The following is a 14,591-nucleotide window of genomic DNA, read 5'->3' as shown; positions in this document are numbered from 1 at the left end:
TATACTTACCAGCTGCGTAAAGAATAAACTACAAAAAAAAGGACAAAAGGAAATAAGTGAACTTCCCTTTGTACCCTTTTGAACAAAATTGGGCATTTAATTGTTGGTGAGAAATAAAACAAAACTAAAAATAGGGATCCAGCTTTTTGATTTTGCTGGTTAACTTTAGATGACGTTGTTTTTTTTTTCCTCTGAGACAAACTTATGGCTTAACCTTTTATCTGTGAAGCCTTTCAATATTAAAGAAAGCTTGGTGTTTATAAATATGAATATTTAACAAAATAAAAGCAGAATAATACTCGGCACCAGAATATTATCAAAACAACGCAATAAATCTTGGACAGTAAAACTCGGTTTTATCCTCTTTTCTCCAAGTGTGTAATATTTTTAGGCGTTCTATCTAGTATTCTTCTGTGCCTTCAAGAAGAACATATGTTTCATTTCTCTGTTGTTCTTCTTTTTTCTTATCTTTATAGCTTCTATGTCACATGCGTGATTATAGAATTAATGTCGGGGTGGGGGTGGGGCTGACACCAATAAAAATTGGCTTTTCCATTGGTATTTTTTGCCCCTCCAACCCTGTAATTAGTGTGATTTTGACTTTCTTAGGGGGGGGGGGCATGTGTACGTCAAAACAACTCTGGATCCACCCATGTATGTGTAGTGGCGTTTTTACTTGTTTTATTTGTTCTGTTTTTGGTATACGTTTTTTTTTTTGTCATCTTAATTCAGTTCAGTCGAAAAAAAATTCTACCAAAACAGGCCAAAGAACTTTGGAAAATTCCCTGATTACTTTTCTAGGCTGTTAATATAAGAAAATTACTGTTACCAAAGTTGTCTTTGACGTTTCTAAACCAGAACCAATAAGGGATAATTTATGTTTCTTTTGCGATGTTTTCTGTCCAACATGGTCCTCTAACTTGAATCACCAATAAACTGAGCTTTTGAAAATATATCTTCGGTTTCTCTCTTAGTATTTAGGTTTTTATGTTTTACTTTTATTTACAATAATGTACCAATACAGTTAAATTAGCCCCAAAGAGGTCTGAACACCCTATATTCCCCTTGTATGCTCACTGCGTTATTTTAAATGTAGTCGAATAAGCTCCTTGAGAAAACACAATTTCCTTTCTGCATTGCTCCTCTTTCCCCTCACTATTGAAGCCACTCTGACACACTTCAATAAAAGTGTTCTCTGTCCAGAAACCTCGTATTTTCCACTCCTTGTTTTTTCTTTGTTTTTTTTTAAGTTTTTCCTTTCTGCTTTTCTTTTGTTTCTGCAGATTTATATTTCATCTTTCATCAATGTATTGAAAGCACTTTGGCACACTGCATTGAAAGCATTCAGTGTTCAAAAAGCCTTTTGGTTTTCCTCTCCTAGCTTTTTCTTCGTTTTTTGTAAAGTTTTTCCTTTCTTCTTTTCTTTTGTTTCTGCAGATTTATGTTTCTTCTTTCATCAGTTTATCAAAAGCACTTTGGCCCACTGCATTGAAAGCATTCGCTGTTCAAAAAACTTTTTTATTTTCCTCTCCTTTTTTCTTCTTTTTTTAAAGTTTTTCCTTTCTGCTTTTCTTTTGTTTCTGCGGATTTATATCTCCTCTTTCATTAATTTATTGAAAACACTTTGGCATACTGCCTTGAAAGCATTCGCTGTTCAAAAAACCTTTTTATTTTCCTCTCCTATTTTTTTTTCCTTTTTTTAAGCTTTTCCTTTTTGCTTTTCTTTTGTTTCTACAGATTTATATCTCCTCTTTTATCAGTCTATTGAAAGCACTTTGGCACACAGTATTGAAAGCATTCGGTGTTCAAAAAGCCTTTTTATTTTCCTCTCCTAGTTTTTCTTCGTTTTTTGTAAAGTTTTTCTTTTCTGCTTTTCTTTTGTTTCTGCTCCTATTTCATCAATTAATCGAAAGCACTTTGGCAAACTGCATTGAAAGCATTCGCTGTTCAAAAAACCTTTTTATTTTCCTCTCCTAGTTTTTCTTCGTTTTTTGTAAAGCTTTTCATTTCTGCTTTTGTTGTTTCTGCAGATCCCCCCCCCCACTCTTTCATCAATTTAATGAAATTACTTTTACACACTGCATTGAATGTATTCGCTGTTCGAAAAATCTTGTATTTTCTACTCCTAAACCTTTTCTTCCTTTTTTTGTGAAGTTTTTCTTTGTGTTTTTTCTTTTTTTCTGTCATTTCATAATATGCCAGTGTAGCTGATTTAATCTTTTTTCCTTGTTAACAACTTATTTGATTGTGCAATCACCACTGGTCCTGATTAATATATACGATTTTTTATTGATGATGAGTGATACTTTACTGTGATTCCGAAGCTGATTTTGGTTTTTATAACTATATCTTATATTGATTTTAAATATAACTTAATTACTTAAATGTACTATATTCATCCGTTGTAGATTACACCATTTCATTTTGTTGTTAATATTTTTCTACAAAGTGAAGGGAAATAATTTTCTGCTACGGCACAGCTCATCCACTTCTACGATGTTAAAATTTAGTAGTAGTAAGGCTTTGGTCACTACCGAGCAGATATATAGGGGGTATACTTGAAGACTGTGTAGGAAATAGGGGAATCTTCACAACATCGCATAGGGACATAGGAGAATCTTCATAGCATAGTATCCGAATCTTTTTCTGAAACATACCGTTAAACCTGTAATGAGAACTTCAATATATCTTAATTTTGAAAGAGTTCTTGTGGTCTAGATAAGTGTTTTCCAGGATAATTTTATTGAAGAGACTAGAACCCCCTTAACATGAAGACACTAGATTCCCCTTAACATGACCTGAGAGTTTCAACTGAACACCTCATACCATTCCTGGGATACTGCTGATTTTTGACAAGCCTTTTTGCTTTTGACTGCCCTTTTGACAAGCTGTTTGTACAGAATATTTTTTTATTTTGTTTGTTGTATTATCTAAGAAAGCGTTAGAAGATTATAGATTTACATTCATCAATCAAGCCTCTTTTTTGCCAAACTATCCTGGTAGTAGCACCAGTCAGATTGCAGCCTTTACAACATCTACGTTTCAGCTGGTAGAATTACTGATTATCTAGTTGGCAATTCTATTCTGGCAAGTCTTTAGTCCCTTGCGAAGGAATCAGTTTTTTATCATAAATCAGTATAAGTGTTGACAATAAATCAATTTCAACTTCTGACATCCATAGCTTAGGTAAGCTTATTACCTTCTATCATCATTATAGAAAGTGATCGGAGGTTAACTATACTCCCTACGTCGTTTTTCCCCAAATGTATCCGATAAAAATTATGAGATATATATTTTATTTAAAACGGTTTAAAAAGCAAATAACAAAAATTGCGGGTCTACACAACCCTCAGAGTCTGGGGGCAAGTATTTTAAGTTATTAATCGGAGGCATATAAGGTCTTATGTAAGGGGTGGTCGTATAAGCTTCAGAGGCGGCTCATTTGATTTGAGATTGTGAGTTCTAGTTATATTTTTAAGATTCGTCAAAAGCTATCGGAAGTCATCTGCCCCTCTCCTTACTTACTTAATCCTAATGCTGGAGTAGTGTCGAGAGCGTCGTCAGCCTTCTCCATGTGGAGCGGTCTGCAGCAAAGGCCTCTGCATCAAACAGTAAAATTCCAGCTTGGTCCAGGATATCCCAAGACTATCGCTTTACCGGAACATGGGTGATCCTCTCGGACCCTTCCAGCCACTACTGGTTGGTTCAGAGTCGTAAAGAATCCGAGCCGGAATGTCAGTAGGCAATCAAAAAAAAATGTCCAAACCAACGAAGTGTCCGTTCGGCAAACAAGTGTAACAGAGGCGACTGGGATGTCGTACTACGTAGGCGGTCGTTGCTGACAAAGTCTGTCCATCAGATTTTCTTGATTGTCCGAAACCACTTAGATTGAAGAGTATTGAGACGCCGTTGGAAAGCTGCAGTTGTAGGGCAGGTTTTAGGTCCGTATAGCTGGATTGAATAGACCGACCCTCCAAGGATCTTCATTTTTGTGGCTCGTTTGATCATTGGGCTCTTCCAAACACGGCTCAGTCTAACGAAGACTGCAGAGGCCTTGGCCTCAGAACCAAGGTAGAACCAACCACTTCGAAGTTGTCAACCACTTTGATTTGGTTTCTAGCGACCAAGTAATTAGAATTGTTGGTGTCTGACTTTGGCTGCATTATCATGAATTTCATCTTTTTCGTGTTATGAATAGTCCATGCAGCTTCACCCAGAAGTATGTTTATAACCATGAACTAGTGTTATAACTGGTAAAATTGGTCACGGTAAAGTTGGGTATTTTATGTATTTTCTAGTAATTTTACGGACCCCTATAAAATCAATATTTTACCTATTTTACGTATTTGACCGATATTTTACGTATTTTACAGGTATCTTACATATTTTACGACGCCTTGATATTTCCAGAGCCCAAAAGCGCGAAGAGGCTGGCAGAAAAAGGATTGAATATGATTTTGTTTCGTTTATAGCTGTGTTCCCCGGTTTAAAAGGCTGGTTGTCTGATTTAGGTCTCCTGTTTTCAGAACGATAAAGTGTATGATAGTACAGGCAAGGCCGTATCCAGTGAGGGGGGTTTGAACCCCCCCCCCCCCCCCGCAAAAAAAGTTTTCCCGAATCATAAAAAACGTAACAAAATGAAACGTAACAAAGTTGATTAATTTAGTGTTTCTTGATCAATGTTGTTTAGTTCAAAGTGTCAACATCTAAATCGGATACTGCTTGGACATTATTAATTCAAACTTGCTGGAAATTGTAAATTGGAAATTGGTGAGATATTATCTGAGTAAGCTATGCCGGAAAAATTAGTTCGGAATGCAAAAAAGCTGGAAATAAGTGATGAGATAAGTCGTAAAGCTCGCGAGTTTTTTTTTTATGAAGGACGATATAATTAAGGCCAAGGAGAAATAAGGCCAAGCAAGGAGAAAACGGCTCAATACACCAATAGAGTGACCATTAAAAGAAACTGCCAAAGACAATTTTAACGAAATGTTAAAGATACTTGAACTTTGTGAGCAACGTTACATTAGGCTGCCAGTCTTTGTGATAGTTGAACCTGACAAAGTCCCTATATATCCTGGTGAGATAGCAGTGGTAATCACTAGAAAAATGCAGAAGTTTGTAATAAGCTTTACGATTTCATGAATAAGGACCCTCCCGCCCCTTCGATTGTTTCTACAGTTACTGAAACAAAGCCCTTATATGCAGTGGTACTCAAGAATTTGCCCTTTGACCTCACAAAGTCAGATGTGATGAAAAACTTTTTGCAAAAAGTTTGCGGCAGAGAGTGCTCTAAAATTGTCGAAGTTCAGCCCAGAAAAGATAATTGGCGAGTCGTTACATAGCAAGGCCGATACAGAAACTCTTGTCGGGGTCTTTCAGAACGGCGATAAATCTCTTTCTGTAACAATCAGGAGCCCCTCGCACCTTGGTATTGCTCGATTTGTCCCCAGCAATATAAATGACGATGAACTTTGCGCACTGATTCCAAAATGTATCAGTTCAAAACTGATTGGCAATGCCCGCTCATTTCGATATAAATTTGAAACCAAAGTTGACCTTATGAATGCCATAAAAAAAAAAATCCCCCCAGTCATAGACTATGAGAGGATCAAATTAGCTGAGTATCTCACCCTCCCGGTGAGATTTGTCAAGTGTCAAGCTTACTGGCATATATCCAGCAGCTGCAAAAATGAAGCTATTTGCGCAGTCTGCAGTCACCATGGTCATTCGGGCTCCAAAACATCTCCTTGTCAAAGGCCTAAGAAATGTGCATTGTGCAAATCACAGGATCATCCATGTTACACCTTCAAATGTCCAGTCGCCCAAGGACTTTTAAGTAAAGTTATGTCAGCATAATGGCTCGAGCCTTAAGTCTCTTATCATGGAATATCAATGGTAAAGTGGTTGACAAAGGCCTAGTCCTCTCTGAACTTTTAAGTACAAATAAAATAATTTTTCTTCAAGAACATTTTTACCTGATGAAAGGAAAAATCTACTCTGCATTTCACAAAATTCTTATCTCATATTTCACCCAGCTAAAATGAAAAAGAGCCGTGGCCGACCTTCAGGCGGATTAGCTATCATTTCACAATTTCCCCTCAATCCCCTTGAGTCGAATAACCATTTCATTGCTGCTGATTTGTCGGACCTAATCTGTATAAATGTTTACCTGCCAACTAATTACCGCTCTTCGCAATCAGAGAATAAGTTCATAAATGCTTGGTAAAGGCTAGCGAGTTTTATCAAGAGAGTTTCAAAGCGCCTAAATGCTCGAGTTTTAATCGCAGGAGACTTTAATTGTGACTTAAAAGATAGTTCATCGCCAAGAACCCAACTTCTTCTGAATTCCCTCACCCCTTCCTACTCAGTTGCTGCCAAAACAGAAACTTTCACGTTTATAGGTGTCCTGTCAGTGACTTCTAACCTTGATCTTTTTATTACATCTTTCCGCTGTGAGACTGTCGAGGTAATTAGTGATGACTTTTATTCGGATCACCTTCTAATTAAGTTGAAAATAAATGTTTCTTTTAATGCCTCTAAACAGCCAGATAAAAATTGGTTTTATATAAAAGACTGGAAAAGGTTAAGCGTGAATGCGACAGAATATTAAATAAATAAAGGTGCCTTTTCATTTGTTGTGCACACACTCGGGCCTTAGCAAAAAAGAAATAGCCATTGGACTTACCACCTATCTCGCAGAAATTAACCATACATTAAAGTGTGCTGAAGCTTCAGCTGTCCCTTGCAAGTGTGTTAGGAAAGGCTCTCAAGTTCAGGGTTGGTCAAAACACCCTTCCCTGATGTCCGCGTGCGAGTCTTCTAAAATTTGGAGGAATTGCGACAGGCCGAAGTCTGGGACTGTTAATGGTTTGTGGCTACGTTCTAAACTTTTTTTTTTTTTGCTAAAATTTTAAGAAAACATAAGACTGATCTTAATGAGAAAAACACTCATAAAAATGCAGAGAACTCTTCTAAGCTCTGGAAAAAATTTGAACACCCTTGTGAATACATTTGTGCAAATAATATTCCTGAGCCTGAGTGAATAAACTATTATAAGCTTGAGTTTTCTTCTCCCAATCCTGCTCTTGAATCAAAATTTGAAAAAGAATTAAGTGCTTGTCTGAAAAAAAAGAAGCTTCGACATTTACAATCAAGCCAAGTGATGTGTCGTTTTATTGTAAAAAAAAAAAAAAAAAAAAAAAAAAAAAAAAAAAAAACTAAAGAAAAGAAACTCCGCGGGATTTGATGGAATTACTGTCTGACGTTTTGATGATGCAAGTGCGTTTCTTTTTAATCATTTGTCTATACTTTTTCAAATGTCTATTGAAAACGGAGTTGTTTCTTATCAATTTATAGTTGGTCAAACAACCCCTATCCCGAAAAAAGGCAAAAAGGATTTCACAGTGTGTAATTTGTTCCGACTAATAACAGTTTCTTGTACTACTTTTAAATTATTTGAGTCAGTTATTTTGGATGAAATTGTTTCCAAATGTAATGTCCCATCCCACCAGTTTGGGTACCAAAAAGGTATTAGCCGGGAGCATGCCCTTTTTTCTTTAATGAATGTTCTTGATGATGCAGAAAGAAGTAGATCCTATATTATCCTTTGTGCTTTAAACGTTGCTCGAGCTTTCGACTCTTGCATTTTTTCCCAAGTTTTACTTGAAGCATATAAAAGAGGGTAAAATGCCTTCTGTGTATGTACCATCACCTTAAGCGAAGTTAAAGGGGGGGCCTTCCCTTTTTTGTATTTTGAAAGGAGTCCGCAAAGATGGCCTTGATAGACTCGGGAGGAGGGGGTTTCGTGAGAGGATCTTTCCATGGAGGAATTTATCATGGTGGAAGAGAATTTCCAGGAAGGGGGCGCTGGATTTCCATCATTATTTATAAAAAACAATGAGAAATTAAATAAAAAAAGCTTTTTCAACTGAATATAAGGAGCAACATTCAAACTTAAAAACAAACAAAAATTATTACGTATATGAGGGGGTTCATCCCCTCCTCCATACCTCTCTCTTTGCGCTAAAGTTTTTTATTAATTTTAAAAGTGCTATTTATTCTAATTAAATGACCTTTTTTATAGGGTGTTTTTATTTGTGTGATTCTCAAATTGACGCGGCTTCATGAGCCCAAGTTTTAAAAGAGGATCATATGAGCGGTTCATTCGCTCATACGTCAATTAAACAACAACAACAATCAATATCTTCATAATCGTGTCCACCAATTTCAATGTCATTTATTTGCCTAAGTCATATCTTAGATATATAGAGTAGATTTCTGAAAACTTTTATCTGGCCCATGGGAAGACTTTGGTGTAGAATTTTGAACTTGGCGCCTTCTAGATCGAACTACAGTATCTGAACTAATTAATCCTGATGGAACATAAATGTAGCCTTAACAGCTTTCATTTACGATAAATCAAGCTTCGCATAGAGCGATGGGAGATATCCACCTCTCTTCACTGCAAGCTTTTCAAAAATTATAATTTCATTAGTCTTATATAAGATTTAACTCTGTGGAAATTCTGCCATTACTTTATACGAGACCATCCAAACTAATTGCTATTTATCTATCAGCATACAGTAGGTGTTTTGTAGGTAATGCGAGTCGGAAAAATAATTATTATTATTATTTATTTATAATGAAATATTAATTATAAGCTTAAAATTGGTCTTACATCGTAGTTTAATGGAAATTAAGCTAAATATGATTTTTATTTTCAAATTGATTCCTCCGCGAGGGACTAGAGACTCACCAGAATAGAATTGGAGAATAGACGATCAGTTATTCTACTTGCTGACACGTAAACATTGCTAATGAATGCAATTTGACTAGCGCTAGTAGCAGGATAGCTAAGTAAAAACAGTATTGATTGATGGATGTGTTTCTGTTAATTACGAACGCAAAGTTGGTTAAATTGTGGGCTAATAATGAAACTAGATTATAAAAATCAAAAAGAAAAAAACGCGCCACATTTCAATTAATCTTTTGTATATATGAAGGCCTATCAGTAATTTTTGTTTGGGATGGGGGGGGGGGGTTGGGGGAAGCTGCAATACATGTCTTCAAAACGTATCAAATTTTGTCCATGTGCAATCTCAGAAACAAATTTTTAGAGGAGGGGGGTGAAAACCATGGAGCGCCTCCCTCCTCCGGATAAAGGCTTGAAGGGCTTAAGTATCATAGAAAGCAAAATGATGATTATATACAGTTATAGTCTAAAACTCCTCAAGGATTGGCGACTATTGAGGTTTTTACAGCTAAAAAGTGCGACACGCTCACCTAGAGGTGTAAAAGTGATGGTTAGCTGTTTAGAGATGGTTAGTGCGCTGGGTTTGGGAATCCTTTGTCTGAGAGGTAAGGGTTCGATTCCTGGTCAGGCCGATTGTTTGGTTTGGGACGGGGTCAGTGGCGTGACTGTCTAAGCTCAGCCCTGGAGAAATCTGGGGAAGATAAGAAGAAAAGGTGTGTTAGAGCACAAGTTGGCTTGCCCCCAATCCCTCATTACACTTCCTGGCTGAAGGGCCACAAAACAGAGATCAGCACCGCCAGTTTGATTTTGACGGTCTAGTGCCGTCATACTTACTCACTTACTTTAGAGATGTATAAAGCTTTATTAACATAATAGCAAGTGCCATACCAAGTACCAAGGCACTGCCCAGTGTTTACAGAAAAAACTACCAAATAGCAAGGATTAAGTACACATTGGAACCTAATGTATAGGATCCAATCTACAGCAATGTACATATCAAAGATTAAGTATATATTGCAGCCTCCTGTATAGGACACTTTTTTGGGAACAATCCACGTATCAAAGATAGATAAACGTTGTGATGTCAAATCATAACGTGTTGTTTTATAGTTCACATCATTCTGCGATCTGAATCAGATCCCATTTACCAATATCCAACTGAGCTTTCACAGATAACTCGAGGAAAACGTAATGTGAGGTTGCATTATTAATTTGGTTGCATAATACTACTATAGGTGAATAAATAAATCTAACAACATACATTGCTACCAATCGGATTTTTGCTAAACCCCCCCCCCCACTACCGTATAACTTCTAAAGTTTAAAGCGGCATTTGATCAAATACTGTACGTATTTTGAGCAGTGCGTTGTAATTTTTATAAAAAGTAAAAGACGAAATCAAAATTATTAAGGTGACTGCATATGACTAATGAAAATAAGTTGAATGTTTACAATATAATTATATTAATTCCTCAAAATATCAACAATTCAAAACTTTATTTCACAATTTTTTTTACCTTTTAATGTCTTAATAAAAGAAAGATGTTTACATAATTGGGCTCTTATAAAGCGTAAAGGCTGTCGTGAAGGTTACAGGCAACGCTAGAACGTTTTCTCGGTAGCAGCAAAAAATGAATAAGAATTACGTGAAGGCTTGCAAAAGCTAGCAGAATTAATTCCAGCGTGTTTGTATTGCATCACCCGGTTTGATAGTCCATTGGCATAACCAAAAGTATTGTTATGTCATTACATGGCGAATGCTTACCCAACTGAGAATAGAACAAAAATGTGAAATAAAATGTGGTGGGAATTATTCCGCAGGGTCGATAGCATAATTGAGCTAGCAATACTGCTGACTCGTTAAAAAAAAACATTATTAGAACATTCTAACAAAATTGGTTTCGGGGTTTAGCATTAGCCTTAAAATCCATACCATAGAATACATCCATTAAAATGTATTTTTATCTGAAGCAGAAACATTAGAATTTCCACACAAAAATTCCCATCTTTAAAAAGTACTTACAATGCCTAAAGATACACTATTTAGCAATTTAAATTACATTGGCTGCAATGTAACGTTGCAAATGGCTAGGAAATATTTATCTCTAGGATGTATACAAAACTACAGAAAAAACAATTTAATAACATTCTCAATTTAACATATGGTTTTTTCAACTAGATTTTTTTTGTCTACAGATGTGACCATACAGTGTTCTGGGGATCCAGTATCCATTGGACAAAATTTACGTAGTTGTCCCCACTGAGAATCCGTTTTGAGTCTTTCGGTGCATTCCAGGTTTGGAAAATGGTTACTGCAAACCCACTTATTTGCTCCAGCAGAGATTGTTTTGGTAGAAAAGTAACTTTGATTTTACATTTTTGAAGTTACAAACTTTCCTCATGTCATGTACATGTTATTTTTCATTTATTTATAAAATTACCAAATACAATTAAAAAAGAGGTTTGTAACACTTTGATAACTTAGATTAACTAAACACTAGGTCATAAGAGCAGAACATTCAATCGCTTTCAGTCATTAAGACTGTCTTCGACAGAATTTGCTTGCAAATCTAGCTCCTATCCTTCAGACTTAGATTCTGATTCAAGTGACCGTGCCTGTTCCGAAGCCCCCCTCCCCCTAAACGAAAGCCCTGGATACGGTTTTGAGGATTATATGTCAATTTCTACCTCTACCCTTCCATCGAAACTCCCTTAGAGCTAATTCCGTATTTATCTGAAGATTATCTTAGAACAAATTTTGAAACAGAAGGGGGCGTTAAACTAGAATAAGAAATTTCGGAAATTTTCCCCCTTAAACAAGTTACAAATGAATAAGAAACATTTTTATCCAGGATGTATACAAAAATATAAAAAGGAACAATTTAATAACATTCTCATTTTAACATATGCAGAAATTGTCAGTAAATCAGATTTTCAAGTTTGCTTCCATTTTATCCCCTTCCATTTTACTTTTCAAGTTTGCTTCCATTTTATCCTTTTTTAAAATAATTTTTAAACAATATGTTTGTCCAACAGTTTTCTTTCTGTTGCATTGAGGTGATGCTATTTAGGGTTAGGGTTCTCTTTTTTAAATTTGCTAACTAATCATTAAATTAATTAAATGGTTGGGAATTACCCGCTAGTTGGAATTACCTCCTATCCTCTGGCCCCTAAATCAACCACCTATTCCATGCAAAAAAAAAAGAAAAAGAAAAGAAAAAAAGAATGCAGAGACAAAATAGAGATAAATTGGCAGCAAAAAAAGGAAATAAGAATTACATGAAAGCTAGCAAAATGAAAGGAATATCAGTTAACTAACTTAGAATTACCTAGTGAATACAGTCCTTACTGCTCCATAAGTCACGAGTAGATATTCATAGAAATTTTAGAAATATATATGGAAATTAAAACCACCTGAACAATTAAAAGAAACAAAGGTTCGGCGATATGTCTTTGATAATGGCAAAAGACAAGCCGAAGCAAAATTTAAAGGTCCAATAAAAAAAAATGTAATTTTACATAGTCTAGTGCATTTGGGTAAAAATGGACGTGGAAGGGGGGCTGGTTACCCTTTGATCACTTTTGGCTGTTAACGAGGGAACTAGAACTTCCGATTTCCAATTGGATGATCTCCCTCGGAAATCTATACGACCACCCCAAAATTTGAATTTTCAACCTCTTCTCGAATTCAAAGGAAAAAAGGGAAACTATGATGTTTGAACTGACAAAAAAAAACGGACTAAGAATTACATTTTATTTTGTAAACAATGCACAAATCTATGCACAAGAGAAAAAATGGGGCTGAAGGTTGCCACCCCGATCAGTTCCTAAAATGCTTCAATTGCCTATATTTGTGCGCTAAACAGGAATTTTTGGAGTTAAAGTAAAAAAAAAATTATCAACACATGTGCATTCTCCGTTTAAGTTCATTTATATTACTTTTTAGGTCAAATCTTTTTATATAAAGTGATATAATTGTATTTTCGCTGAATGGGAAAATAAACGCTCAAATGCATTCCTCATGTTTAATATATTCGGGTTTTGGCCCTGATGGTGCTCAGGACTTAAATATTAAAAAAAACTTTTACCGCAAAATACGCATTCTCCGTTTAGTTTCATTTATATTACTGTTTGAGCAATTTTTTGGTAATTGTGTATTATTCAGACATACTCAAGAAAACTTAATATTTGTAACAAAAGCAACCAAATATATTTTAGGTTTAAATACAATTCCACAACCACTCGGATTACATCTACCTCTTCTCAGCTGACAATAACAGCAGCCGGGAACATTCCTCTGTGACCAGGCTTCAACATAAGCCAAAGCCGATCCTTTTCATGCTCAGAGGTACACATTCCCACTCGTCATCGTGGTTTGTTTTTTTTTATACATTTTTTTAATTAAAGATCTTCGTCCGTTTCAATAGCATCAGATCTGAAATAATTTTACAGTGCTTTAGAATCGATCTTGATCACGTGTAATTTTATTAGTTACAAGAGCACCCTAATATATTTCAGGTTTGAATAAAATTCCACAACCACTCGGACCACATCTACATCATCCCAGATGACAATATTATCAGCCAGGATCGTTCCTCAATGACCAGACTTCGACATTAGCCAAAGCCGATCCTTTTATATACTTAAAGATTTTCATCCCTTTCAACAGAATCAGATCTGAAACAATTTCACGGTGCTTTAACCATTGATCTTGATCACATGCAATTTTTTAGTTATAAAAGCAACCAAGGGTGCCAAATTTTTTTTTAAGGAGTGTGTCATATTTTTTCCGAAAATGTGCTTTTTGTGTCATCTCAGATTCCATAATGTGTCACAAAATGTGTCACATTTTTTGGCTACAAGTGGTATCATATTTAATTGTCAAATCTTTATTTAGAGTTTTGAATATGTAATCTTTTCCAAATCAGTTCAAAAAGGAATAAACTTAACCTTATCCTATTATCTTGGGATCATGACCTTTTTGTGACGTCATGAAAGAAATAGAAAAATTCGATTAAATTAATGTTACGCACTATGAATTTGTGTCTGGGCGGCCAACGAGGCAAGTTTACATTTATAAAAGTTTTAGGGACAATCAATTCCGACAGCAAATTGAAAATAGACTTTTCGTATGACGTCGTAATCGTAATCGGCTCTATACGTTATCGGCTTTATTGGCTAAGCTTTTTATTAACTCAATATGTAAGCCATTCAACCTAGTATTTTTGTCATATTTTTTGGTGCCTTTTTAGGCCAGAAGGATTATTCTGAAGGAAAGACATCTCTGGAAATTTGTAATCTTGTCCGAGGTTGGATACCCCTCCTGTACTCCTAAACATGGGAGTTGCTGCTTATGCACACAGCTCTGGTAAACTGCATGCTGTTTAATTTTTACTATTAAGTACGTACCAGTTGGCTACATCAAATACTCAATCAAGAAGTATTCAGCGAGCATTTTGATTTGAAATTTCCGCCTATGGTTGTTTTTTCGCAAATCTTTTTGTAAAATATACTGTTTTAGCTCTGCGAATAATTGATTTCAGAAAATTACGGTACAACTTAAATGCTTCTAACTTGGCCTTATTTGGTCTTTTTTTGTACTCCTTCCAAAGGTTCTGCTTCCTTTTTATTGATTTTAGGACTCCAGATGTTAACCAGGGAGCTACAGGTGTTGATCTTTTTGATCGAGGATTTTTTAAAGGAGCTTTTAGACAATAAGACGGGAATTTTTCCTTAACAGTGTCATAAAACCGGCCAAATATGTCATTATAATTGCCTAAACTAATATTTTCTGGTAGAGAAAAGTCCCATTTGTATATACCAAGATCTTATTTCA

At 35.6% G+C, this 14,591-nt stretch overlaps 1 long non-coding RNA gene and 1 pseudogene across 1 annotated transcript in view; both read right to left on the bottom strand.

The window, feature by feature from the left end:
* Window positions 1-2,376: 2,376 nt before the first annotated feature.
* Window positions 2,377-14,591, bottom strand: part of LOC136035224 (uncharacterized) — a 92,722-nt gene continuing 80,507 nt past the window's right edge. Inside the window, exon 5 of the long non-coding RNA XR_010619366.1 lies at window positions 2,377-2,665. This is a non-coding gene — a long non-coding RNA (uncharacterized LOC136035224). The remainder of the gene's footprint in view (window positions 2,666-14,591) is intronic.
* LOC136035927 (small nucleolar RNA U3) lies at window positions 12,993-13,167 on the bottom strand (annotated as a pseudogene).

This window comes from Artemia franciscana, chromosome 14 (assembly GCF_032884065.1).
Source record: "Artemia franciscana chromosome 14, ASM3288406v1, whole genome shotgun sequence".
Lineage (NCBI taxonomy): Eukaryota > Metazoa > Arthropoda > Branchiopoda > Anostraca > Artemiidae > Artemia > Artemia franciscana.
The sequence above is the reverse complement of the archived record's forward strand: the minus strand, read 5'-3'. Positions and strand labels throughout refer to the sequence as shown.